The sequence below is a fragment of the Carassius auratus genome, chromosome 10 (assembly GCF_003368295.1).
Source record: "Carassius auratus strain Wakin chromosome 10, ASM336829v1, whole genome shotgun sequence".
Lineage (NCBI taxonomy): Eukaryota > Metazoa > Chordata > Actinopteri > Cypriniformes > Cyprinidae > Carassius > Carassius auratus.
In genome coordinates, this window is record NC_039252.1 from 892,787 (window position 1) to 919,962 (window position 27,176).

The 27,176-nt window shown below is 38.3% G+C and overlaps 3 non-coding genes and 4 pseudogenes across 3 annotated transcripts; all 7 read right to left on the reverse strand.

Moving 5' to 3' along the window:
- Positions 1-8,787: 8,787 nt before the first annotated feature.
- On the reverse strand, positions 8,788-8,906 carry LOC113110511 (uncharacterized; annotated as a pseudogene).
- Positions 8,907-9,862: 956 nt separating this feature from the next.
- On the reverse strand, positions 9,863-9,980 carry LOC113110510 (uncharacterized; annotated as a pseudogene).
- A 9,554-nt stretch (positions 9,981-19,534) lies between these two features.
- Positions 19,535-19,653, reverse strand: LOC113110516 (5S ribosomal RNA). The gene has a single exon (XR_003293169.1). It is a non-coding gene; the product is annotated as a 5S ribosomal RNA (ribosomal RNA).
- A 222-nt stretch (positions 19,654-19,875) lies between these two features.
- Positions 19,876-19,994, reverse strand: LOC113110523 (uncharacterized; annotated as a pseudogene).
- Positions 19,995-24,677: 4,683 nt separating this feature from the next.
- LOC113110515 (5S ribosomal RNA) lies at positions 24,678-24,796 on the reverse strand. The gene has a single exon (XR_003293168.1). It is a non-coding gene; the product is annotated as a 5S ribosomal RNA (ribosomal RNA).
- A 228-nt stretch (positions 24,797-25,024) lies between these two features.
- LOC113110512 (uncharacterized) lies at positions 25,025-25,142 on the reverse strand (annotated as a pseudogene).
- A 640-nt stretch (positions 25,143-25,782) lies between these two features.
- On the reverse strand, positions 25,783-25,901 carry LOC113110509 (5S ribosomal RNA). Its single transcript, XR_003293167.1, has one exon. It is a non-coding gene; the product is annotated as a 5S ribosomal RNA (ribosomal RNA).
- Between the last annotated feature and the right edge of the window lie 1,275 nt (positions 25,902-27,176).

A 27,176-nucleotide genomic window follows, 5' to 3' on the forward strand; every position in this document is an offset into this window, starting at 1 on the left:
TGCTTTCGATGATATAGCCTAGCCTACTCGTGACGGACAGCTCTGTTCCCTTGCAGGACCGAAAGACATTTGCAAGGTATCTAGATAAATGCTATGCGGATAGAGGGCTGTCACTTTTGTGTAAAAAGCATTTTCGATTTTTAAGACATACGTGTTCATGGAATAGATTGTAAAATCGATTTTCCATGTCTAAGAAAAAAATGTTTCCTTTTTCAACGCCACATATCGGACGAACGAGAGCGCAAACGCACAAGTCAGCAATATTTCTTATTTATTGGCATTAGAGCTGTAATCGGGCCTTAAAAGTTAGGTCCGACAGGACCGGAGCTCGACAGGTTTCGGCCCGAGCCCGAAGTACATTGTGATTGACAGCCTTTTAAACCCCGAACCAATGTGCAGCGCAGCCCGACATTCAGATGTGCGCATACACGCACAGCTCTTTTGCCTTTTGTCAACAATGAGTCATTTATACATGTTTTAACATAATTTATTCATAACTAACGTAGATTAGGCCACTTGGAAGTTGGAATAAAGAAATAAAATAAGTCCTCTGTAACATTGTAACTCAGCACTCTAAATAGACATAGACTCATTTAGCCTATAAATAAACCAACGCACCAATAAAAACGATCTTTTTTAACAGATTAAATTAAGATATGGTATTTGGCAATAACGAAATTAAGATAAAGGCTCCGCCGGTTTTGCTTCTCATATCAGCTGACATTTAATAAAAGAATAATGCCAACATTAGCGTAAATACTCTGTCCACATTATGCATTTAAGCCTTAATGAATATATAGTTATCATTTGAAAAACCTTTACTCACAGAGATTAGGCTAGATCTACATGTTTTTGTGGAGGATAAATGAATGAATCCACTGTATATGTCTTCAGTGTGTTCCTGCGCTCACTGATGGTGATTATTCACTCATTATTCTCATTATAAACATGGTCAAATCTTTTCCACACCTCAGAACTTTGCTTTAGTTGGTGGTGCAACCAAAACGTATTTTCGCCAGAGGCAAGCCTCCGTTGCATCTACTCAGCATCCATTTCACATCTTTCTCGCGCTAATCGATTTACCTATCAATTAATATTAATTTACCTCACAAACCGGAGCGCAAGCCTGAACCCGCGTTTAGATGATATAAATTAAGCCCCAACACAAGTTTTTTTTTTTACATCTATATTTGTGTAATTGTTTAATTATTTTAAAATTAATAGTTGGGTCAAAATCGATTCCCTATTTTCATTTTCTAAACTTTTTTTGGTTAGTCCGATCGATTGTGCAATCGATTTTTGAACGAAAAGTGACAGCCCTATGCGGATATGGAGTATGAACTAAAAAATAACATTCGAGCATTTGGAATACGTCTCCACAACCGCAGACATCTGGACTTGTAATAATAGAAGCTTCCATGGAACGACAGCCCATATGTAGTTAAGACATACTGTATATACATTTAAAAAGACTACAGTTTTCATTGTTAGGGAAGTTTATGTTAAGAATGTTAAGTTATAGAAATGCATTGGATCTTTAATTCAAGTTGCTGTTTTCATATTTCTGTAATATTTTTCAGTCAATATTAAATTATGGAAAGAACTGAGTTTCACTTTGTTTGTAGTTTTTTTTTTCCTTGTAGGTTTAATAGGTTTTCAAAGTAACTTGAAAGTAAAGTAATTAGTAATCTGATTACTTTTTACTTGCAGTAATCAGTAATGTAATCAAATTACAATTTTAGAGCAGTAATTAATAATTTGTAGTGGATTACTTTTTTGGGGTAACTTACCCAACACTGCCGTCGACCTTCCAGAGTAGAGTCAAATTCAAGTTGACTATCCAGATTCGAGTCAGGCTCCTGTTGACCATCCAGAGTCAAATCACGTTCCAGTTGATCCTCCTGAATCAAGTAAGATTCCTGTTGACCTTCCAAAGTCGAGTCAGGTGCCCGTTGAATTTTCAGAGTTGAGTCAGGTTCCGGTTGACCCTCCAAAGTCGAGTCAGGTGTTCATGGACCCTCCAGAGTCAGGGTTAGTCACCGTCGACCTTCCAGAGTCAGGGTTAGTCACTGTCGACCTTCCAGAATCAGGGTTAGTCACCGTCGACCTTCCAGAATCAGGGCTAGTCACCGTTGACCTTCCAGAGTCAGGGCTAGTTACCATGGATTTTCCTGAGTCAAGTCAAGTCACTGATGATCTTCAAGGACAGAGTCAAGTCACTGGTGATCTTCAAGGACAGAGTCAAGTAACCACTGATCTTCATGAACAAAGGCAAGTCACCATTGATCTTTATGAACAAATGCAAGTCACCAATAATCTTCATAAGCAGAGTCAAGTCAGCACCGATCTTCTGGAATCCAGTATAAACACCATGGGATTACCAGAGCCTCGTCATTTCTCTGTGGACCTACTTGAGCCTTTCCACGGCTCTGATGAACTACCGGAGTCTCTCCTCGCCTCTGTGGAACTTCCAGAGACTCATCATTTCTCAGTCAAAGCTCTTTGAGCACCCAACTGTTCCTGTTGTGGCCACGGAGGCTACCCCTAACATGTTCATGTCTTATGTTGCAGACTTGCCTAACCAGCAGGGGGCTTTCTGCATCGACCACAAAGATGTGGTGGTCTTCTGTTCCGCCCTGCGGGGCATCCATCCTGACCACACGGACGTGGTGGTCTTCTGCTCCGCCCTGGGGGGCTTCCGCCCTGACCACATGGTTGTGGTGGTCTTCTGCTCCGCCCTGGGGGGCATCCATTCCAACCACACGGAGGTGGTTGTCTTCTGTTCCGCCCTGGGGGGCTTCCGCCCTGACCACACGGTTGTGGTGGTCTTCTGCTCTGCCCTGGGGGGCTTCCGCCTTGACCACATGGTTGTGGTGGTCTTCTGCTCTGCCCTGGGGGACTCCGGCCTCAACCACAAGGATGTGGTGGTCTTCTGTTCCGCCCTGGGGGGCATCCGTCCCGACCACACGGAGGTGGTGGTCTTCTGCTCCGCCCTGGGGGGCTTCCTCCCTGACCACACGGTTGTGGTGGTCTTCTGCCCCGCCCTGGTGGGCGTCACGTGATGTCCTTCATGGACTTATGTTTTTGTGTTTTTTGTTTTTTCTGTCTGTTTCCTCCTATGGACCTGGCCCTCCGTCCCTCCCCCTGATCCTCCGCCGGTCCACCACCCTCCTGGACTCCTTGTTGCGTGTTGCACTTCTCTTGTCTTGGTTTCACTGGAATTCCTCTAGTCTGGTCCTGTCTTCACAGTAATTGCACTCCAGTTAATTGCACCAGGTGCAGGCAATCTATTGTCATTAGCCTCCTTATAAATACCAGTCTTTCCCTATTGTTTGTATGGAGTCCTTACCCTTTGTGTATGCATCTTTCTCGTCATCCGAGTTTTCCCTTCTTCTTCTCGTCTCCCGAGATTGACCCTACCTCTCGTCTTCCGAGTTCCCTTTTCTATTCCCTCCTTGGTTTATTTGTTTTGTTTATTTTTGTCTGTTTGGCCTTTACCTCTGCTTATATTTGACTACTGTAATGATATTAAAACTCCATATACATCGGGAAGAAGGAGGCGGGAACCGGCCCACAATCAAAACATTTAAATATTCAAAAATAAATACAAAACAGCGCACCAGCCCCTCACGGACGACTGGTGCGCATAAATAAAAAGCAAACATAAAATAATGTCCCAGGCCTGGTCCTCTCTCGTCCTTCACTATAGTCGCTCCAGTTTTATATCCTTCCATCTCCTACGTGGGACTCGATACCGGCGGTGGGGCGCAGGTGCAGCTCATCTTCAATTACTACACCTGGCCTCACTCCTCGTTCCCACGCCTCTCGGTCCCGCCCCACTCGCCACAACTACGATTTGGATTATCCCTTGAATAAACATCTGCTACTGGATCTCACTCTCTCCCTGTGTCTCTCTGCTGCGTGAATCGTTACACTTATAAAATACTCCAAACATTCAAATTTTGTTTCCACACATTTCCCTGTCATGTTTCTTCATATACACTCTTTTTTTTAAATCTTTGAATTTCTGCACCCAGTATCCATTTACAATCGCCTCTTTAAAAACATCATCTCTAAAAGCACAATCAATCATTTTCACAGAACATTCCTTAAAATAAATTGTTTTTACCCTAATTTCACATAAATACATTTCTCTTTTGGCTCTCCTTCTATACTTTCTATTCTTTTAATCCACTCTTTTGGTATTGCAGTTTTATTGATTTCATATTTATTTAGTATTTCTTGTTCACTTTAATCTGTAAAAAAAAATTCCCAAGCACTTAAAATGTCTCTATAAAACTCTGGTAAGCGTTCTGTCATCCAATTCTTCTTTTTCATCCATAAAATTCCATCCCCCATGTTAAAATCCCCACATTTGTTTAAAAAAATATTTAATCGTCTATATCCACTCTGGTTTGCCCTCCTCTTGTAGGTATTTCCTCACTATTTTCACTCTTAAACAATTTTTCATCTGTTCCACATCTATTAAACCTAAATCACCCCCCCCCCCTGTCTACCACGTGTTAAAAGCTATTCTTGCTGGTTTCCCCTCACATAAAACATTCCATAGCTTAGACACCATTAAAACATTTAATACTAAAACCTTCCCTTTCACGTTTAATGTTCTTAATTTCCAAAATTTTTTATCTTCTCTCTATCCCTGTTACTAGTTCCTCCGACATTTCATCACATACTTTCCTCTAATTTTTACCTATTAAAATTCCAAAAATCCTAAGTTCTTCCACTTCCTTAAAATTAAAACAATCTTTTAAAACCATTGCTTTACCACATCTCATATATACCGTCTTTTCTTCATTTACTTTACTCCCAGATCCTTTAAAATATTCCTCTACAACATTCATAACTTCTTTGATGGTCTCCTTTCCTTTAACTACTAATGTTGTGTCATCAGCATATTGAAAAACCTTTCCCTCGGCCTTATTTTCTATTCTTTTTTTCTTTCTTTTATTTTCAATTTCAATTCCAATAATTCCTTCTTTTTGTTTTATAGCCAATCCTAACGGTTCCGCTACAAGTGAATATAATAATGCCGAAAGCGGACAACCCTGTCTTATCGATCTTGTGATTTTAAAACATTCTGTTAAAAACCCATTACATTTTATTCTTGTTAAAGCACCCTTTATATAAAATCTCAATCCATTTGATAAAATTTCCCCCAAAACCAAATTTCTTTAAAACATCAAATAAATACCCGTGTTCAACATGATCAAATGCTTTTTCAAAATCTAGACTAATTACGTAACCATTTTCATTTTGTTCTTTCATGTACCATATTGTGTCTCTTATACTCATTGTTATGTCCACTATATCCCTTCCTTATGCTTGTTTCAATTATACTAGGTATTGCTTCCTTTAATCTGTTTGCGGAAACCTTCGATAAAATCTTAAAATATGTTTTTTAAGCATCGTGATTGGCCTATAGTTTTTTTAATCTACTTTTTCTCCTTTCCTTTTATATATCAGTTTTGTTATATCCATCCCCATTCTTTCATTAACTTCTTCTTTTTCAAAAATTTCACTAAAAACTTTCTCTTTAAAACACATATAAAATTAACTTCTCAAACCATCTATTCCTGGACATTTCCTTTTATTCAGCTGCTGTATTGCTCTTTCAATCTCTTCTTCTCCAATTTTGGATCACATTCTTTTTTATCTTAATTACAAATTTTTACTTTTATCCGATTCAAAAGTTCCCTTTTTTTGTTTTCTTCTACACCCCAGCACTAAAAAGATCTTCATAAAAATTATTTTTTTCTTCTAAAATCTTTTCATTCCCTTCTACAACTTCCCCATTTTTCCCTCTTATCCCCTTTATTTTTTCAGCTTTCCCTCTCTTTTTTTCCAAATCAAAAAAAGCATTTTTCTCCCTCCACAGTATATTTTGCTTAGCTTCTTAACCTCGCCCCCTAATATTCTTTTTCCTCTATTTCTTTCAGTTTTTCATCCTTTTCCTTTATCTTTTGTATATCTTTATTTTCTTTATACAATTCCGCTTCCAAACATTCCTTTATTTTTTTTTCCGTTGTATCTTTTGCATTTGCGTATTATGCTACAATACTTAATCGAAAATTTTTTTTATTAAAAACTTTACATTCTCCCACCAAATTCTCTTATCTTCTTCATACATTTCATTTTCTTTTTCTATAATTTCTTTAACCTTTAAAACAGTCTTCATTTTCTAAAATTTATGTATTTAAAACCCATATTCCTGGCTCTCCTTGCACTTAATTCCAATTCGATTTAAAAAATAAGAACTTGTGATCGCTAAAACTTGTTTCTTCATACTTAATATTTTCTATAAAATTCTCCACATTTCTTGTACATAAAATAGTCAATTCTTGTTTCGCACACAAACTGCCCAGCTATTTGCCTTCTTGAAAAACTCTTTTTTTCTTTTAATTTATTTCTCTCCACACATCTGTCATATTATTTTCTGCCATTAAAGCTTTTAATTCTTTTCTCCCTTTCTTTTCTCCTTCTGCCATGTCTTGTTTACTAAAAACTGTATTGAAATCCCCCATCATTATTATTTCTTTATACTTCTTTACAATACTACTTAAAACATAAAAAACTCTTTCTTTTCCTTCTCCTCCGTTGGTGCATGTACATTTACTGAAATCAATTCCCTTCCTTCATGTTTTATCTGAACAACCATACATTTCCCCATTGTAGCCTATCTTTGTATAAAATTTGACTTGCTTTAAAAACATCATCCTTCATTAAAAAAGCCACACCTCTCCCAAACCTCCCATCTCCATTATTGTACAAGATCCCTCCTTCCCATCTATTTTTATAATCATTCATTACATTTTCTCTCCAGTTTGTTTCCTGTAGCACAATAATGTCTTCTCTTTTACATTTTTCTTTTATATTTTAAAATTTCTTTAAGTTCAAAAGCCCTCTTGCATTAAAAGTCACAACACTTAAAACTAAACTTAAAAAGAAAAATAATAAATATATAAAACCCATCATTCTCAGCCTTTCTCCTCAAATTCCTTTAACACCTCAAACATATTTAAACATTTAACTTTTTTTTCTTGAACTTCCTATATTTGGCTTTACCTTTAGCGATCTTCTTCGTATTTGGCCCCTCTCCGCCTTTTCCTTCTCATCCTCCTCCATAGTTATTTCTCCTTCGTTGTCAGTTTCTTTGTCTTGTTCTTTTCCTTTTTCTCCATGTCTTGAAGATATTTCCACCGGTGTAACCTGTGTGTCCTCTTCTCTTATTTGTTCATCATTTTCTTTTTCTCCTTCTCCTTGTCCTTCCTGTCTGTTGTTTGTTCCTTCCTCTGTTTCCTTCGGTTGTAATTCGTCCTCTTCTTGTCTTTCTTCACAATGTCCTTCTTCATCGTTGTTTCCTTCATGCACCTTTCTGTCCACCTGTTCTGCCCTTCCACCAACCACTCCCTCCATCTAGCATTCACATTTATTTAAAATTTATTGGCAATCCGGTCACCGGACAGCATTGCAATCTCGTGCAAAATGTCCCCTTTCCAAACATTTATAGCATTTGAATTCTGGGCACTCTTTCAGTAGATGTTCTGGGCTAATGCACAGCCTACAAGTCTTCACCTGGTGGCTGTGCATCACCCTAAAGTACTGCGGGCCCTCGGTTGTTTCAATCTTTGTGCTATAAGGGAGTGATGCCACTTCTTTGGGGAACCTCACCTTTACAAATCTTATACCGTCTTCAATGTCAGTGTCCGGTGACCTTCTTTTGATTTTAGATATGAGGGAAACCCCCCATCCTTCCAATTTATTTAAAATGTCATTATCCTCCAAGTAGACAGGCAGGTGCATGAAGGAAACAATGTAATCTTTATTTTGCAGTTTATTTACTTCACAGTCCACTCCCTTTATTGTCAATCCAATGATTAAAATGTCACACATTTCTTCCTGTTCCAGTGTCAGTTCATATTATTTGCCTTGTCTGGGTCTTACAGCCAACACCTTTCCACTTCCAATTTTTTCTGAGATTGCTTTAATTATATCCTCTCCTCTCACACCACTCACATTCTCTGTACTCACGATCACTGTACTCCTTTAAATATTTTCTTTCACCAAATCTTTCCTTGCTTCTTGAGCTTTTCCATTTCCAGCTCTTTGTCGCTTCTCCAATCCAGTGTCGTTTGCGGTGACTGTTCCTCAAGCCAGTCCAATGTTGTTTACCATTCGAGTCTCTCCAGCCAGTTCCGAGTCGTTACCATATAATCCGTCCATTTTGGACAGCGATATGCTGCTGAAAAAATGCCAAAAAACAAACACAGATTCACAAAACAAACAAAACAACCACAAATAGAAAAACACAAAATGGAGGAGAGCCTTCCTCTCCCAACTGCAGCCAACACTTCCTGTAGCTCTCTAGCTCCCTCAGGTTGGTATGGGCGTAAGCAAAGGCTGCTGCAAACAGAGGGCTATTTAAAGATCAGCCATTTGTCTACATTTAGCCTTATAGACAGAAAAAGATTGCCTGCGAGCTTCTCTTCCTGTCCATATGGTAATTACTCTACTGTGTGACAGAGAGTCGCTGGTTATGACACAATCGTTAGCCTATTTTTTGCAAAAACTGCTTCTACGGGGCCATAACGTAAGGTACAAGGTAATGGAGCCTTTTATACATTTTCGTGTTTCTTTAGAAATAATTAATAGACAAATGGAGTTATTCGCTAAAATGAATGGGAGTCAATAGAATGCTAACAGCAGGTGGGGGTCCGCTAGCCAATGGCAGCACCCAGGGGTGATTCAAAAAAATATGAAACCCTGCCCCCCTGACAGCAACTGGTATTCCCAGGCGGTCTCCCATCCTAGTACTTACCAGGCCCAAACCTGCTCTGCTTCCGAGATCAGACGAGATCAGGCATAGCCAGGTTGATATGGCATTAAGTCAAGACTGCTTCAAAGAGAGGGCTATTTAAAGATTAGCCAATCTAATCGCCCATACATTATATAAGTAGGAAAGAAACCCAAAAGCTTACAGCACCTGGTATTCCCAGGTGGTCTCCCATCCAAGCACTAACCAGGCCAATACCCGCTAAGATTCAAAGATTGGGCATTGACTCTTTTATTTTTTGTGCAAGATTATTATATAATTAGTAAAAATTTTCTAAAATATTACAGCAACTGGTATTAACAGGCGGTCTCCAATCCAAGTACTAACCAGGCCCATACCTGCTAAGATTCAGATATTGGGAATAGACTCTTTTCTTTTTTTTCTTGCAAGATTGTTATATAATTTGTGAAAAATTTCCAAAAAGCTTACAGCACCTGGTATTAGTAGGCAGTCCCCCATCCAATTACTAACCAGGCCCAAACCTGCTTATGCCAATAAAAGAAATAATCATATTAGAATAATATATTACCTTATTTATTACTTATATTAGCGCTTCCTCATTAACATAATATATATATATATATATATATATATATATATATATATATAAAATAGGCTATATTACATATTGTAATATTATATAATGTTTTGTAATATTATATAATGTTCTGTCACGCCCACTGAAGGCTCGCTGAAGTGATCTAACCCTGGAACATAACCTGCTCTGGAGCAGGTTAAGTTCAGAGAGTGAGTTGCTATGACTACTAACATACCCTGAAAGTTACCTCCGTTTTTGGAACCGAAATTTGAGGTTATCCGCTTACTTACTCGGGTATTACATACCCGGGTATGTCACATAACCTGCTTTCTGGAATACCCCCCTGGTATTCCTAGGCGGTCTCTCATCCAAGTACTAACCAGGCCCAAACTTGCTAATATTCAGAGATCGGGCATTGACTCTTTTTTTTTTTTTTGCAAGATTATTATATAATTTGTGAAAAATTTCCAAAAAGTTTAAAGCCTTGGTATTCCCAGGCAGTCTCCCATCCATGTACTAACCAGGCCCAAACCTGCTTAGCTTCCGAGATCAGACGAGATCGGGCATTGCCAGGTTGGTTTGGCCGTAAGCGAAGACTGCTGCAAAGAGAGGGCTTTTTAAAGATCACCCAATCTAATCGCCAGTACATTATATAAGTAGGAAAAGAAAACCCAAAAGCTTAAAGCACCTGGTATTCCTAGGCGGTCTCTCATCCAAGTACTAACCAGGCCCAAACCTGCTAATATTCAGAGATCGGGCATTGACTCTTTTTTTTTTTTTTTTTGCAAGATTATTATATAATTTGTGAAAAATTTCCAAAAAGTTTAAAGCCTTGGTATTCCCAGGCAGTCTCCCATCCATGTACTAACCAGGCCCAAACCTGCTAATATTTAGAGATCGGGCATTGACTCTATTGTTTGGCAAATTATTATATACTAAGTGAAAAATTTCCAAAAAGCTTACAACACCTGGTATTCCAAGGAGGTCTCCCATCCAAGTACTCACCAGGCCCAAACTTGCTTAGCTTCCGAGATTTTTTTTTTAATTTTTATTTTTTTATTAACAAATTTAAAAGATTACATTAAAAACATTGCACACATTTTCCACAGAACCATATCAAACAAAAGAGACAATCACAAAAACAATTACAGTCATTCAAATTTCTCCCATATCCAAGTTACCCCATCTATGTTATACTCTAACATAGTGTTTCCTTCTACAAGCTTTTGAATAAATTCATCCTCTTTATCGTTCATTAAAAAAATATTCCCTTAACAGCTTTACAGTAAATTGCATTTTATTCTTAAACATAATCCATACATCAACTTCTCGTTTCTCATATTTTGCTATATTCCTTCTCAACCATATTGCATGTTTTGCAATTGTTATCAAAAAATTAAATACTAACACATTAATCCTCAATACTAACACATTGCATTTGTAACAACAATGAGTTTTACATAGTAATTAACTCAAATGATATATAGGGAATTTGAATAATTAATCAAAAATTTGATTAATATATATCTCAGATGACAGTTACATTTAATTTTATTGATTATGAAAAATAGCTCAATTGCCAATACCAATACTAATCACAGGGCACTGTAATTTACTCATTAATATGTCAATATTACATTCTTCATATCAATTATTGTGATATCTCTTAACTGTAAATTACTGCAGATCAAACCGTGGTATGTCCAGCACACCACTGTAGACCTATCAATTTTCAATAAAGTTATCACGCCTTATAATTCAAGGAAAAGTATTCTCTGGCCATGAAAATATTATCCTATCCTTATGATAAATTTAGTTTCTAAATTTAGAGCTTGTAGCTAAAGACCAAAACATTTCAGTGACTCGTAATGAGAGTGGGGTGGAGTCCAAGCCAATCATTTTATATATGGGTTTTTAATAATTCAACTAGTAATACATCAAACTACAAATCACACAGAGTAAATATGCGTACGAAAATACAGACAATAAACATTTACAAGACATAACGGAATCCAAATAAAAGAGAGAGAGAGAGAGAGAGAGAGAGAGAGAGAGAGAGAGAGAGAGAGAGAGAGAGAGAAGTGGAGAAAGCGAGAGAGATCACAGAATGAGCTCAGGTATGAAAATCAGTCAGTAAACCTTAGTGGAACCAACAACGAATCAAATAATAGCAACACTTTAAAGCAGCATTTAAATCTCCATAGAAAACGATACTTGCATGGCCCAGTGGGTGAGCGTGGTACCGGCGACGCACGTGTGATGTCACGTGGTCCTTTGAACACTGCGCGCGTGGGCCGGAGGCCGTGTGACGCGCGTGCAAGCTGCGCTGGATCTTGGCGTGAGCGTGGAGTCACGTGTTCCTTTGTTGCAAAGAGGTGTTCGTTCATCTTCGCGCGGTATTTGAAAGGTTCAACAAACAATGTTCCAGAATTCGTCTTCATTGTGTGGAGAGGCGAATAGTTGAATAAACTTAGTAAATAAAAGAAAACAAAACAACGAAAATGAAAGTTTCCAAATGAGCCATGAAAATGGCTTTCCTCTCCTCAGTCCGTGTGCTGAGGGGGGGAGGAGAACTGAGCGCGGCCCGAGGCCGCGCGGAGCGACGTGTCCGAGAACGGAGAACGGGAAGAAGAGCAGAAGAGCAGAAGAGAGAGACGGACCTTGTTCGGTCGACTCTTATAGATTGAGATGTTCACGCCTCTTTCCGCGTGAATCACCCAATGAACATCCGCGATCTGAAGCGGCGGGAAAGTTCCTTTGTCTCTGGGAACAACCCACCCTAATGATTTAGGACTTGTCCGATTTCATCAGGGATATTCTAGCACGTTCGTAATTCCAGAATAATACATTTTTCTTTACTTTACTTTAGATAAGTGGGTCTGTCAAAGCATGACGATTTGAAAAACACCAAACAATATATATATATATATATATATATATATATATATAACTGATAGAAACACGAAGTGACATTCAAATGTAGAATTAAACATTTAAAGATTTACACACGATAATAAATTGCAGATAGTCCCAATTTATATGGGAAACATCTAATGTACAAAAAGGAAACAATACTATATATACACATTTAGACTACATTTGACCATTCTTTCCTAAGGCTTAGATTTCCTGTTCTGTTGCCCAGGGGTCATAAAGCTTTACGACCTGGTCAGGAGTGGGGGGTTGCAGAACATGACTCTTTGAGAAAGTAAAAGGATTAAATCACGCATTTCCACTTATAAGTCAGCACTTTAACCATTTACCCAGGATTAACCATTTTTATGCAATACACAAACATTCAAAATACATATTTAATAAAGGACTTACAAAAGTAAGGAACAAAAAGAAAGGTTTCTTTTTGTGTGTGTGTGTGTGTGTGTGTTAAGGAATTTGGGGGGGTTTCAGGTATCCTTTGAGGCTCGCATGGGTATCGTAAAGTAATTTAAGTCCAGCCAGGCTGGCATTTAGTACCAACAGTCTGAATTTATAAAACAGAATTTAACCCATGAATCGCTGACCTGCATATCTGTTACACATTCTTTACCATTAAAACCAAATAAAAACAATTTTTCCCACTTCTTTTCTGATAATGACTTCTTTTCTGTCAATTTTTCACAATATATAAACAAATGCAATAGTCCTTTTTCACATTTTGTACATACTCTACACTTTGCATCGCTTTCTATCCCAATTTTTTGTAACCTCATTTCGGTTAACATACAATTATGCTTTAATAAAAAGTTAAAATTCTCCAGAGTTGGGTCCATATACTTCATTCCTACATTCCTCCATATCTCACCTTCACTTAAATCATCATATCTTTCTTTCAAATAATTATTTGCCACAGGTTTGATAAAAGCCATTTCTCTAAACGCCAAATAAATTTCTTTCACTTTACATTCAATAAATAACCTATTATCCCCATTTTTCTTTTTGAAATACAATTTAGGCATGCCTCCCTCATCTCCTTCTTCATTCTTTTCAATCCTTTCCACCCATTCATTTGGTATAGCTTTCTTCAAAACATCATATTGTTTAACCAGTGTTCCTTTTCCAACCTTTCCTTCTTTTTCAAACATTGTATCAACAATTGCTTGCAACGGAAGATATCCTTCTATTACTTCATACAACCCATCTTTTATTTGCCTTATACCTACATCCCACCATTTCTTATAATAAATCATAGTTCCCTCCCTTGTGATATTTGGATTTAAAAAATAATGGTTGTTCTAGCAATTGTGCTCTTCCTTTTGGTTTAATTAATACATTATCTAAAAATTCTCCCCATACTTCTAAAACTTCCTCATAGAATTTTGGTAACCCTTTCAACATATCTTTTTTGGTTTTCATCCACAATATATTATTTTCCATGTTAAAATATCCACATCTTTTTATAAAAAAAATCCATTACATTTTTACACATTGCTTTTCTCTGTACATCAACAACATTTTTCACTACTTTTATCCTTAAAGTTTTCATCCTTAGAAGGGGATCTAAAAGCCCCAGTCCTCCCATTTCAGTTCCTCCAATAAGTGTATTATAAGCTATTTTCACTCTTCCCTTTCCCCATAAAAAATCTAAAACACTTTATTTTATTCTTTTACTCAGAGGGCAATGAGGCTACGCTCAGCACATACCAAATTTTAGAAAGCATTAACGCATTTATCACCAATACTTTCCCCTTTAATGTTAAATTTCTTAATTTCCAAAATCTCAGTCGTCTTTCAATTCCTTTTAAAACTCCCTCCCAGTTAAAAACATCAGCTTTATTAAAATCCACACCTACCCAGATCCCCAATATTTTTATATTTTCTTCTTCTTTCTTAAAAAGTACTTGCTGAGGTAGAAGTTCCACCTTGCCAATTCTCATACACACTCTTTTCGACATTCACCTTTGCGCCTGACCCTTTACAGTATTTCTGTAAAATGTTCATTGCCCTCATAACACTTTGAACATCTTCAACCAGCAATGTTGTGTCATCTGCATATTGATAAATTGGCTCTTGTTCAGCCTTTCCTTCTATTCTTATACCTTTTATGTCATTATCTGCTTTTATTGCTAACCCCAGTGGCTCTGCTACAAGTGAATATAGTAAAGCAGATAACGGACATCCTTGTCTAATCAATCTCGTTGTTTTAAAACATTCAGATATAAAACCACTGCATTTAATACATGTGTAAATATTAGAATAAAAAAATCATAATCCATCTTCTAAAATTATTCCCAAATCCAAACTTTTTAATTACATTATATAAATATTCATGTTCCACTCTATCAAAGGCTTTCTCTAGATCCAAACTGATTAAATACCCCCCCCCCCCCTTATTTTTCTCCCTCATATAAAACATTGTATCTCTTATACTTTGAACTGTATCTAATATATCCTTGCCCTTTACTCCATATGCCTGTGTCGTGCTTATAATTTTGGGTAAAACCTTTTTCAATCGATTTGCTAAAACCTTTGCTAAAATTTTAAAATCTGTATTTAGCATAGTTAAAGGCCTATTATTCTTTAGATCATTAGGATTCCCTCTTTTTTATAAATCATTTTAACCATTCCTATCTTCATTTTTTCACTTAATTCTTCTTTTTTTAAAATGTTATCATATACTACTTTCAAAACTGGTACTATCATCTCTCTAAAACTCTTATAAAATTCATTTGTTAATCCATCTATACCTGGGCTCTTTCCTGTAATCAATTGACTTATTGCTATTTCAATTTCCTCTTCCGATATCTCTGCATCACATAAAATATTATCTTCCTCTAAAACTTTTACCTGTATTTGATTTAAACAAAACTCTTCTTCTTTCTTATCTATCCCCCTTCCCTTGAACATGTTTTCATAAAAGCTTTCAATCAATCACCTTTATTTATATAGTGCTTTAAACAAAATACATTGCGTCAAAGCACTGAACAACATTCATTTGGAAAACAGTGTCTCAATAATGCAAAATGATAGTTAAAGGCAGTTCATCATTGAATTCAGTTATGTCATCTCTGTTCAGTTGAAATAGTGTCTGTTTTTATTTGCAATCAAGTCAATGATATCGCTGTAGATGAAGTGACCCCAACTAAGCAAGCCAGAGGCGACAGCGGCAAGGAACCGAAACTCCATCGGTGACAGAATGGAGAAAAAAACCTTGGGAGAAACCAGGCTCAGTTGGGGGGTCAGTTCTCCTCTGACCAGACGAAAACCAGTAGTTCAATTCCAGGCTGCAGCAAAGTCAGATTGTGCAGAAGAATCATCTGTTTCCTGTGGTCTTGTCCTGGTGCTCCTCTGAGACAAGGTCTTTACAGGGGATCTGTATCTGGGGCTCTAGTTGTCCTGGTCTCCGCTGTCTTTCAGGGATGTAGAGGTCCTTTCTAGGTGCTGATCCACCATCTGGTCTGGATACGTACTGGATCCGGGTGACTGCAGTGACCCTCTGATCTGGACACAGACTGGATCTCGTGGCCACGGTGACCTCGGAACAAGAGAGAAACAGACAAATATTAGCGTAGATGCCATTCTTCTAATGATGTAGAAAGTACGGTGTTATGTGAAGTGTTTCCGGTTCCGGTTTACCTAATTAATGCAGCCTAAAAATCCTTTAACGGATTTGGATATTAAAAGCATATTAGTATGTTATGTGTATGCCAGGTTAAAGAGATGGGTCTTTAATCTAGATTTAAACTGCAAGAGTGTGTCTGCCTCCCAAACAATGTTAGGTAGGTTATTCCAGAGTTTAGGCGCCAAATAGGAAAAGGATCTGCCGCCCACAGTTGATTTTGATATTCTAGGTATTATCAAATTGCCTGAGTTTTGAGAACGTAGCGGACGTAGAGGAGTATAATGTAAAAGCTGTAAAATTTTAACAGTTGATAGTATTTCTTCAGTACCTTGTTTTTTTTCACCATTTTCATCTACCACTTCATTTATTAAATCTGCCTTCTGTCTATTTTTTTTTTCAAATTAAAAAAGAACTTTGTGCTTCTTTCTCCTTCTACAACATACTTAGCTTTACTTCTAATGATAGCCCCACGACATTTTTCATCTTCAATTTCGCTTATCTGTTGTTTTAACTTTAACACTATTCTTCTCCCTTATTTTCCTCTATTCTTTGTATTTCTTTTTCCAGCTCCTTTCTTATTTTCATTTCCTTACTGTTTTTCACTTTTCTTAAAATTTTACAGTATTGTATCGAAGCATTCTTTATATCCCATTTCAAATTATCCAACCGTATTCTTTTTTCTTCTTCGTACATCTTATGCATTTTACTATTTTCTACTATTTGCTTAATTTTTTCTTTATAAGATTTATCTTTCAATATTGCTGCATTTAAAACCCAAACCCCTTCTCCTCTTTCTATTCTGGTAAAATCTAATTTAACACATAAAAAGAAATGATCACTAAGACCAACTTCTTTATAATATACACTTTTGATATGTCCCTCCATTTCCCCATCACGTAAAACATAATATATTCTACTTTGTTTTAATACATTCATTACCATTTGTTTTCTTGAAAACTTTCTCTTTGTTCTATTTCTCTCTCTCCATACATCTATCAAATTACTTTCCTTCATTACCTTCACCAGCTCTTCTCTACCCTTCTCAGCTCTGAAAACCATTTTACTTGCCAAATCAAATTCTGAAAAAACTGTATTAAAATCCCCTATTAAAATAACATTCTGCCATCTTTTTAGGTTAAAATTCACGTTTTTAAAAAATTCAACCTTCTCTTTTTCTTCATGTGGTGCATGGATATTATAAATGATTATATAATCTTCGTCTTTTTCTATTTTAACAGCCATGCTTTTCCCTACCCATCGTTAAATATTACTTGTACTTTTCCACATACTCCTCTCTTTATTAAAATTGCTACCCCACTCCCTGAATTCTCTCCTCCATTATTCACATATATATTACCATCCCATTTAGTTTGAAACCTTTCAACACTTTCATTTTTCCAGTTTGTTTCTTGCAATACAATCATATCAGCTACTTTACATAAGACCTCCATCTTTTCAAATTTCTCTATATTCAGTAGACCTCTAGCATTCCATCATACAATGTTTAAAAACATAATAATTAATAAATAATAATAAAAAATTAAAACAAACATTGTTTTCTTAGTCTGTCTCCTCCTCCTCAACTTCCATCCATCAGCACTTGAAATCTATTCTCAAACAAATGTTTCCCTTTAATGTATTTTTTCATTAAAAGTCTTTTTTTTCTGGCCATATCCACATTTGGTATTACCTTAAGGGTTCTCCTTCTTAATGTCTCCCTTCTGTCTTTTCTGTTGTCCATTCTGTCCATTTCTTTCTCCTCTTCAGCTGTCTCTTGCATTTCCTCCTCCTTTTCTTTTATTCCTTGGTTCTCCTTTTCCTGCAATGCCCCTTGTGTTACTTCCTGTGATGTCAATATTCCTTTGTCCATTTCTCCTTCCAGCCTTTTCTCTTCCAATTCCTTCTTATTTTCCACAATAGCCTCTTTATTCACACCATCTTCTTCCTCATTCTCTCCATCATTTTGCAATTCAGTTACTTTTGACATTCGCCCTCCTACACCTTCTGACTCTGTATTTTGAATTTAATTCTCCATCCAACACTCACATCTTACGATCACCTTTCTGCAATCCGGGCACTTAATTGCATCGCAATCCCTTGCGTAATGACCCTGGTCATTGCACTGATAACAAATAAATTCTGGACAGTCTTTGAACACATGTCCCGGATTCATGCACAATCGACAAGTTTTAACCTGACGATCATGCATGATCCTGAAATACTGTGTTCCCTCCTCCGTATCAAACTTGGTACTGTATGGCAGAGACACTACTTCTTTAGGGAATTTCACCCTTCGGTACCTTGTACCATCTGCAATGTCTGTGCCTGGATACATCCTTCTTCTGATGTCTGAAACAGGTGTTATGCCCCAATTTTGTAATTTATCTAAAATGTCAGAGTCCTCAATATAGGCTGGCAAATGTATGAAAGAAACCACATACTCCCTTGTTTTCAGTTGTCGAATTTCACACAGTTTTCCTTTCATAATTAATCCTTCATCTAATCCATCGCACGCCTCCATGTTTATCAGTGTAATTTCATAATCTTTTCTTTGCCTTGGTCTGACTGCTAGAATCTTTCCTCTTCCAATCCTTTCGTTCACTGCTTTGATAATGTCCTCTGCTCTTGCATCTCTCTGATCCGCCATGTCAACAATTACTGTAGCCTCTTTAGAGTAAATCCTCTTGTTATAATCCATTCTTCCTTGTCCATCTCGTTGTCCTTTATCCATTTCTTTGTCCGTTAGCAGTCGTCTTCCTCCTGCCATGTCCACTTCTTTGCCATGTAATCCATCCATTTTTCAAACAAAAGAAAAATTACTCCCCAGACAGCAAACTGCTGCTGGGAAGTGTAATAACTATAACAAACAAAAATCAACAAGTTGCAAAAGAAAAAAAATCTTTACGCAGATAAAACAAAACAAAAAACACAAGGTGAGCCTCTCTCACCTACTGCCTACTACAAACTGCCAACTCACTTCCTGTGTGGCTCACTAGCGTTGCCAGGTTGGTATGGCCATAAGCAAAGACTGCTGCAAAGAGAGGGCTTTTTAAAGATCAGCCAATCTAATCGCCAGTACATTATATAAGTAGGAAAGAAAACCCAAAAGCTTAAAGCACCTGGTATTCCTAGGCGGTCTCTCATCCAAGTACTAACCAGGCCCAAAGCTGCTAATATTTAGAGATCGGGCATTGACTCTATTGTTTGGCAAAATTATTATATACTAAGTGAAAAATTTCCAAAAAGCTTACAGCACCTGGTATTCCAATCTAATCGCCAGTACATTATATAAGTAGGAAAGAAAACCCAAAAGCTTAAAGCACCTGGTATTCCTAGGCGGTCTCTCATCCATGTACTAACCAGGCCCAAACCTGCTAATATTCAGAGATCGGGCATTGACTCTTTTTTTTTTTTTTGCAAGATTATTATATAATTCGTGAAAAATTTCCAAAAAGTTTAAAGCCCTGGTATTCCCAGGCAGTCTCCCATCCATGTACTAACCAGGCCCAAACATGCTAATATTTAGAGATCGGGCATTGACTCTATTGTTTGGCAAAATTATTATATACTAAGTGAAAAATTTCCAAAGAGCTTACAGCACCTGGTATTCCAAGGAGGTCTCCCATCCAAGTACTCACCAGGCCCAAATCTCCTTAGCTTCCAAGATCAGACGAGATCGGGCATTGCCAGGTTGGTATGGCCGTAAGCGAAGACTGCTGCAAAGAGAGGGCTTTTTAAAGATCAGCCAATCTAATCGCCAGTATATTATGTAAGTAGGAAAAGAAAACCCAAAAGCTTAAAGCACCTGGTATTCCTAGGCGGTCTCTCATCCAAGTACTAACCAGGCCCAAACCTGCTAATATTCAGAGATCGGCATTGACTCTATTGTTTGGCAAAATTATTATATACTAAGTGAAAAATTTCCAAAAAGCTTTTCAGCACCTGGTATTCCCAGGCGGTCTCACATCCAAGTACTAACCAGGCCCAAACCTGCTTAGCTTCGGAGATCAGACGAGATCTGGCATTGCCAGGTTGGTATGGCCATAAGCGAAGACTGCTGCAAAGAGAGGGCTTTTTAAAGATCAGCCAATCTAATCGCCAGTACATTATATAAGTAGGAAAAGAAAACCCAAAAGCTTAAAGCACCTGGTATTCCTAGGCGGTCTCTCATCCAAGTACTAACCAGGCCCAAAGCTGCTAATATTTAGAGATCGGGCATTGACTCTATTGTTTGGCAAAATTATTATATACTAAGTGAAAAATTTCCAAAAAGCTTACAGCACCTGGTATTCCAATCTAATCGCCAGTACATTATATAAGTAGGAAAGAAAACCCAAAAGCTTAAAGCACCTGGTATTCCTAGGCGGTCTCTCATCCAAGTACTGACCAGGCCCAAACCTGCTAATATTCAGAGATCGGGCATTGACTCTTTTTTTTTTTTTTTTTGCAAGATTATTATATAATTTGTGAAAAATTTCCAAAAAGTTTAAAGCCTTGGTATTCCCAGGCAGTCTCCCATTCATGTACTAACCAGGCCCAAACCTGCTAATATTCAGAGATCGGGCATTGACTCTATTGTTTTTTTGTTTTTTTTGCAAGATTAATCAGAATCAGAATCAGAATCAGAATGAGCTTTATTGCCAGGTATGTTTACACATACGAGGAATTTGTTTTCGTGACAGAAGCTCCGCAGTACAACAGAATGACATCGACAGAACATAAAACACATAATAAAAGAATAAAAAATACAAATAAGTAAATAGTGAATGACAATATACAAATGACAATTGTAGGCAGGTATATTACAAAATGCAGTTATGTATGTACATATATATTATGTGCAAAATTTAAGTGTATACTAAGTACAGTATTGTTCAAAATAATAGCAGTACAATGTGACTAACCAGAATAATCAAGGTTTTTCGTATATTTTTTTATTGCTACGTGGCAAACAAGTTACCAGTAGGTTCAGTAGATTCTCAGAAAACAAATGAGACCCAGCATTCATGATATGCACGCTCTTAAGGCTGTGTAATTGGGCAATTAGTTGAATTAGTTGAAAGGGGTGTGTTCAAAAAAATAGCAGTGTGGCATTCAATCACTGAGGTCATCAATTTTGTGAAGAAACAGGTGTGAATCAGGTGGCCCCTATTTAAGGATGAAGCCAACACTTGTTGAACATGCATTTGAAAGCTGAGGAAAATGGGTCGTTCAAGACATTGTTCAGAAGAACAGCATACTTTGATTAAAAAGTTGATTAGAGAGGGGAAAACCTATAAAGAGGTGCAAAAAATGATAGGCTGTTCAGCTAAAATGATCTCCAATGCCTTAAAATGGAGAGCAAAACCAGAGAGACGTGGAAGAAAACGGAAGACAACCATCAAAATGGATAGAAGAATAACCAGAATGGCAAAGGCTCAGCCAATGATCACCTCCAGGATGATCAAAGACAGTCTGGAGTTACCTGTAAGTACTGTGACAGTTAGAAGACGTCTGTGTGAAGCTAATCTATTTTCAAGAATCCCCCGCAAAGTCCCTCTGTTAAAAAAAAGGCATGTGCAGAAGAGGTTACAATTTGCCAAAGAACACATCAACTGGCCTAAAGAGAAATGGAGGAACATTTTGTGGACTGATGAGAGTAAAATTGTTCTTTTTGGGTCCAAGGGCCACAGGCAGTTTGTGAGACGACCCCCAAACTCTGAATTCAAGCCACAGTACACAGTGAAGACAGTGAAGCATGGAGGTGCAAGCATCATGATATGGGCATGTTTCTCCTACTATGGTGTTGGGCCTATTTATCGCATACCAGGGATCATGGATCAGTTTGCATATGTTAAAATACTTGAAGAGGTCATGTTGCCCTATGCTGAAGAGGACATGCCCTTGAAATGGTTGTTTCAACAAGACAATGACCCAAAACACACTAGTAAACGGGCAAAGTATTGGTTCCAAAGCAACAAAATTAATGTTATGGAGTGGCCAGCCCAATCTCCAGACCTTAATCCAATTGAGAACTTGTGGGGTGATATCAAAAATGCTGTTTCTGAAGCAAAACCAAGAAATGTGAATGAATTGTGGAATGTTGTTAAAGAATCATGGAGTGGAATAACAGCTGAGAGGTGCCACAAGTTGGTTGACTCCATGCCACACAGATGTCAAGCAGTTTTAAAAAACTGTGGTCATACAACTAAATATTAGTTTAGTGATTCACAGGATTGCTAAATCCCAGAAAAAAAAATGTTTGTACAAAATAGTTTTGAGTTTGTACAGTCAAAGGTAGACACTGCTATTTTTTTGAACACACCCCTTTCAACTAATTGCCCAATTGCACATCCTTAAGAGCGTGCATATCATGAATGCTGGGTCTTGTTTGTTTTCTGAGAATCTACTGAACCTACTGGTAACTTGTTTGCCACGTAGCAATAAAAAATATACTAAAAACCTTGATTATTCTGGTTAGTCACATTGTACTGCTATTATTTTGAACAATACTGTATGTGTGTTAGATAAGTAAAGTGTATGTGTATATAAATATAAAGTGAAGTGTGTTCGCCGTTATTATCATCTGTTCATAACATGGATTGCCTGAGGGAAGAAACTGGTCCTGTGTCTGGTTGTTCTAGTGCTCAGTGCTCTGCAGCGTAGACCAGATGGCAACAGTTTAAAGAGGGAGTGTGCTGGATGTGAGGGGTCCAAGGTGATTTTGACAGCCCTTTTTCTCACTCTGGATAAGTACAGTTCTTGAATAGATGGGAGAGTTGAACCGATGATTCGCTCAGCAGTCCGGACTACCCTCTGTAGTCTTCTGAGGTCAGATTTAGAAGCTGAGCTGAACCAGACAGTTACTGAAGTGCAGAGGATGGATTCAATGATGGTGGAGTAGAACTGTTTCAGCAGCTCCTGTGGCAGGTTAAACTTCCTCAGCTGGCGGAGGAAGTACAACCTTTGCTGGGCCTTTTTCACAATGGAGTCAATGTGAATGTCCCACTTCAGGTCCTGAGAGATGGTGGTTCCCAGGAACCTGAATGACTCCACTGCAGTCACAGTGCTATTCATGATGGTGAGTGGGGGGAGTGCAGGGGGGTTTCTCCTGAAGTCCACGATCATCTCCACTGTTTTGAGGGTGTTAAGCTCCAGGTTGTTGAGAGTGCACCAGACAGCCAGCTCTTTTACCTCCTGTCTGTAAGCAGACTCGTCACCGTCCTGAATGAGGCTGATGAGTGTGGTGTCGTCTGCAAACTTCAGGAGCTTGACAGAGGGGTCCTTAGATGTGCAATCGTTGGTGTACAGGGAGAAGAGCAGTGGGGAGAGAACGCAGCCCTGGGGAGCTCCGGTGCTGATTGTACGGGTGCTGGATGTGTATTTTCCCAGCCTCACTAGCTGCTGCCTGTCTGTCAGGAAGCTGTTGATCCACTGACAGACGGAGGTGGGCACGGAGAGCTGATTTAGTTTGGGCAGGAGGAGGTTTGGGATGATTTTGTTGAAGGCTGAGCTGAAGTCCACAAACAGTATCCTCACATAAGTCCCAGGTCTGTCTAGGTGTTGCAGAACATAATGCAGTCCAATGTTTACTGCATCGTCCACAGACCTGTTTGCTCTGTAGGCAAACTGAAGAGGATCCAGCAAGGGCCCAGGTGGGGCCCTTCCTTCAGGTGGGCCAGCACCAGTTTTTCAAATGACTTCATGACTACAGACGTTAGAGCCACAGGCCTGTAGTCATTTAGTCCTGTAATTTTGGGTTTCTTAGGGATGGGGATGATGGTGGAACGTTTGAAGCATGAAGAGACTTCGCACAGCTCCAGCGATCTGTTGAAGATCTGTGTGAAGATGGGGGCCAGCTGGTCAGCACAGGATTTCAGACAGGCTGGTGTAACACAATCTGGGCCTGGTGCTTTTTTCCTTTTCTGCTTCCGGAAGACCTGGTGCACCGCATCCTTGCTGATCTGAATTGCAGGTGCCCCACCTGAGAGGGGGGATGCAGGAGGTGTGAATGGTGAGAGTGCTTGATTGGAGAGGTGTTCAGGATGGGTTGCAGGAGCTGTTGATGGTGTGAACGGTTGTTTGGAGAGGCATTTGGGGCTGGTTGCAGGAGTTGTGTAGGGTGTGAATGGTTGTGTGGCGATGCGTTCAGGGCAGGTGATGGGTGTTCTTTCAAACCTGCAGTAAAACTCGTTCAGATCGTCTGCCAGTCGTTGATTCTCTACAGTGCTGGGGGGTGGTGTCTTGTAATTGGTGATCTTCTTTGCCACTTTGATCTCCTTTTCCAATGTGTATTTAGCCTGTTTATACAAGACATTGTCCCCCTTCACATAAGCATCTTCTTTGGCCTGACGGAGCTGTCTGAGTTTTGCAGTGAACCACGGTTTGTCATTATTGTAAATTAGTTGAGTCTTTGTAGGAATACACATATCCTCACAGAAACTGATATATGAGGTTACGGTCTCTGTGAGTTCGTCCAGATCAGTGGTAGCAGCTTCAAAAACACTCCAATCAATGAGGTCAAAACAAGATAGTAAATCCTGCTCTGCTTCATTAGTCCATCTTTTTACAGTCCTTGATACAAGTTTAATATATAATTCGTGAAACATTTCCAAAAAGTTTAAAGCCCTGGTATTCACAGGCAGTCTCCCATCCATGTACTAACCAGGCCCAAACCTGCTAATATTTAGAGATCGGGCATTGACTCTATTATTTGGCAAAATTATTATATACTAAGTGAAAAATTTCCAAAGAGCTTACAGCACCTGGTATTCCCAGGTGGTCTCCCATCCAAGTACTAACCAGGCCCAAACCTGCTCAGCTTCCGAGATCAAACGAGATCTGGCATTGCCAGGTTGGTATGGCCGTAAGCGAAGACTGTTGCAAAGAGAGGGCTTTTTAAAGATCAGCCAATCTAATCGCCAGTACATTATATAAGTAGGAAAGAAAACCCAAAAGCTTAAAGCACCTGGTATTCCTAGGCGGTCTCTCATTCAAGTACTAAACAGGCCCAAGCCTGCTAATATTCAGAGATCGGGCATTGACTCTTTTTTTTTTTTTTTTGCAAGATTATTATATAATTTGTGAAAAATTTTCAAAAAGTTTAAAGCCTTGGTATTCCCAGGCAGTCTCCCATCCATGTACTAACCAGGCCCAAACCTGCTTAGCTTCCGAGACCAGACGAGATGGGGCATTGCCAGGTTGGTATGGCCGTAAGCGAAGATTGCTGCAAAGAGAGGGCTTTTTTAAAGATCAGCCAATCTAATCGCCAGTAAATTATATAAGTAGGAAAGAAAACCCAAAAGCTTAAAGCACCTGGTATTCCTAGGCGGTCTCCCATCAAAGTACTAACCAGGCCCAAACCTGCTAATATTCAGAGATCGGGCATTGACTCTCTCTTTTTTTTTTGCAAGATTATTATATAAATTGTGAACAATTTCCAAAAAGTTTAAAGCCCTGGTATTACCAGGCAGTCTCCCATCCATGTACTAACCTGGCCCAAACCTGCTTATATTCAGAGATCGGGCATTGACTCTATTTTTTGGCAAAATTATTATATACTAAGTGAAAAAATTCCAAAAGCTTAAAGCACCTGGTATTCCTGGGCGGTCTCTCATCCAAGTACTAACCAGACCTAAACCTGCTAAGATTCAGAGATCGGGCATTGACTCTTTTTTTTTTTTTTGCAAGATTATTATATAATTCGTGAAAAATATCCAAAAATTTAAAGCACCTGGTATTTCCAGGCATTCTCCCATCCATGTACTAACCTGGCCCAAACCTGCTTATATTCAGAGATCGGGCATTGACTCTATTTTTTGGCAAAATTATTATATACTAAGTGAAAAATTTCCAAAAAGCTTACAGTACCTGGTATTCCCAGGCGGTCTCCCATCCAAGTACTAACCAGGCCCAAACCTGCTTAACTTCCGAGATCAGACGAGATCGGGCATAGCCAGGCTGGTATGGCCGTAAGCGAAGACTACTGCAAAGAGAAGGCTATTTAAAGATCAGCCAATCTATTCGCCAGTACATTATATAAGTAGGAAAGAAAACCCAAAAGCTTAAAGCACCTGGTATTCCTTGGGGGTCTCTCATCCAAGTACTAACTAGACCTAAACCTGCTAAAATTCAGAGATCGGGCATTGACTCTTTTTTCTTTTTTTGCAAGATTATTATATAATTTGTGAAAAATATCTAAAAATTTAAAGCACCTGGTATTCCCAGGCAGTCTCCCATCCATGTACTAACCTGGCTTAAACCTGCTTATATTCCGAGATCGGGCATTGACTCTATTTTTTGCCAAATTTATTATATACTAAGTGAAAAAATTCCAAAAGCTTAAAGCACCTGTTATTCCCAGGGGGTCTCAATTCAATTCAATTCAAGTTTATTTGTATAGCACTTTTTACAAAATAAATCGTTACAAAGCAACTTTACAGAAAATTATGTTTCTACAATATTTAGTAGTAGCTAGTAGTTTGTGCACATTTGACAGGATTTTAGAAAAAAATAAAAATAATAATACAAGACGTAGTCAGCTAGACGATGAACTATCAATATTATTAATTAAGTTATTATATGATTCAGTCACACATTTAGCAATAATTGTTAGTTCTGTTTGTTGATTCAAGGTTAGCATCATCTGGGGTCCTCCGAGGGTCAGCATCATCTCTTCTCAGGTGTTCTGGATCCAGACTGGAGCTTGTTTAAATCCTAGTTACCACGGGATGTAAATCCCGTGGCGAAACATAGAAACAAAATACAGACATCATTAGCATAGCTGCTGATCCAACAAAGTAAAATTAGTTTAACCCAAGCTAATGAATAAAAATGCACCTTTGAACAGATGCAACTACACTCACAATTAAAAAGATACATTATTCGAATGCTTGGCGAAATAGATGTGTTTTTAATCTAGATTTAAACAGAGAGAGTGTGTCTGAACCCCGAACATTATCAGGAAGGCTATTCCAGAGTTTGGGAGCCAAATGAGAGAAAGCTCTACCTCCTTTAGTGGACTTTGCTATCCTAGGAACGACCAAAAGTCCAGTGTTTTGTGACCTTAGGGTGCGTGATGGGTTGTAACGTGGTAGAAGGCTAGTTAGGTACGCTGGAGCTAAACCATTTAGGGCCTTATAGGTAAGTAATGATAATTTGTAACTGATACGGAACTTAATAGGTAGCCAGTGCAGAGACTGTAAAATTGGGGTAATATGATCATATTTTCTTGACCTCGTAAGGACTCTAGC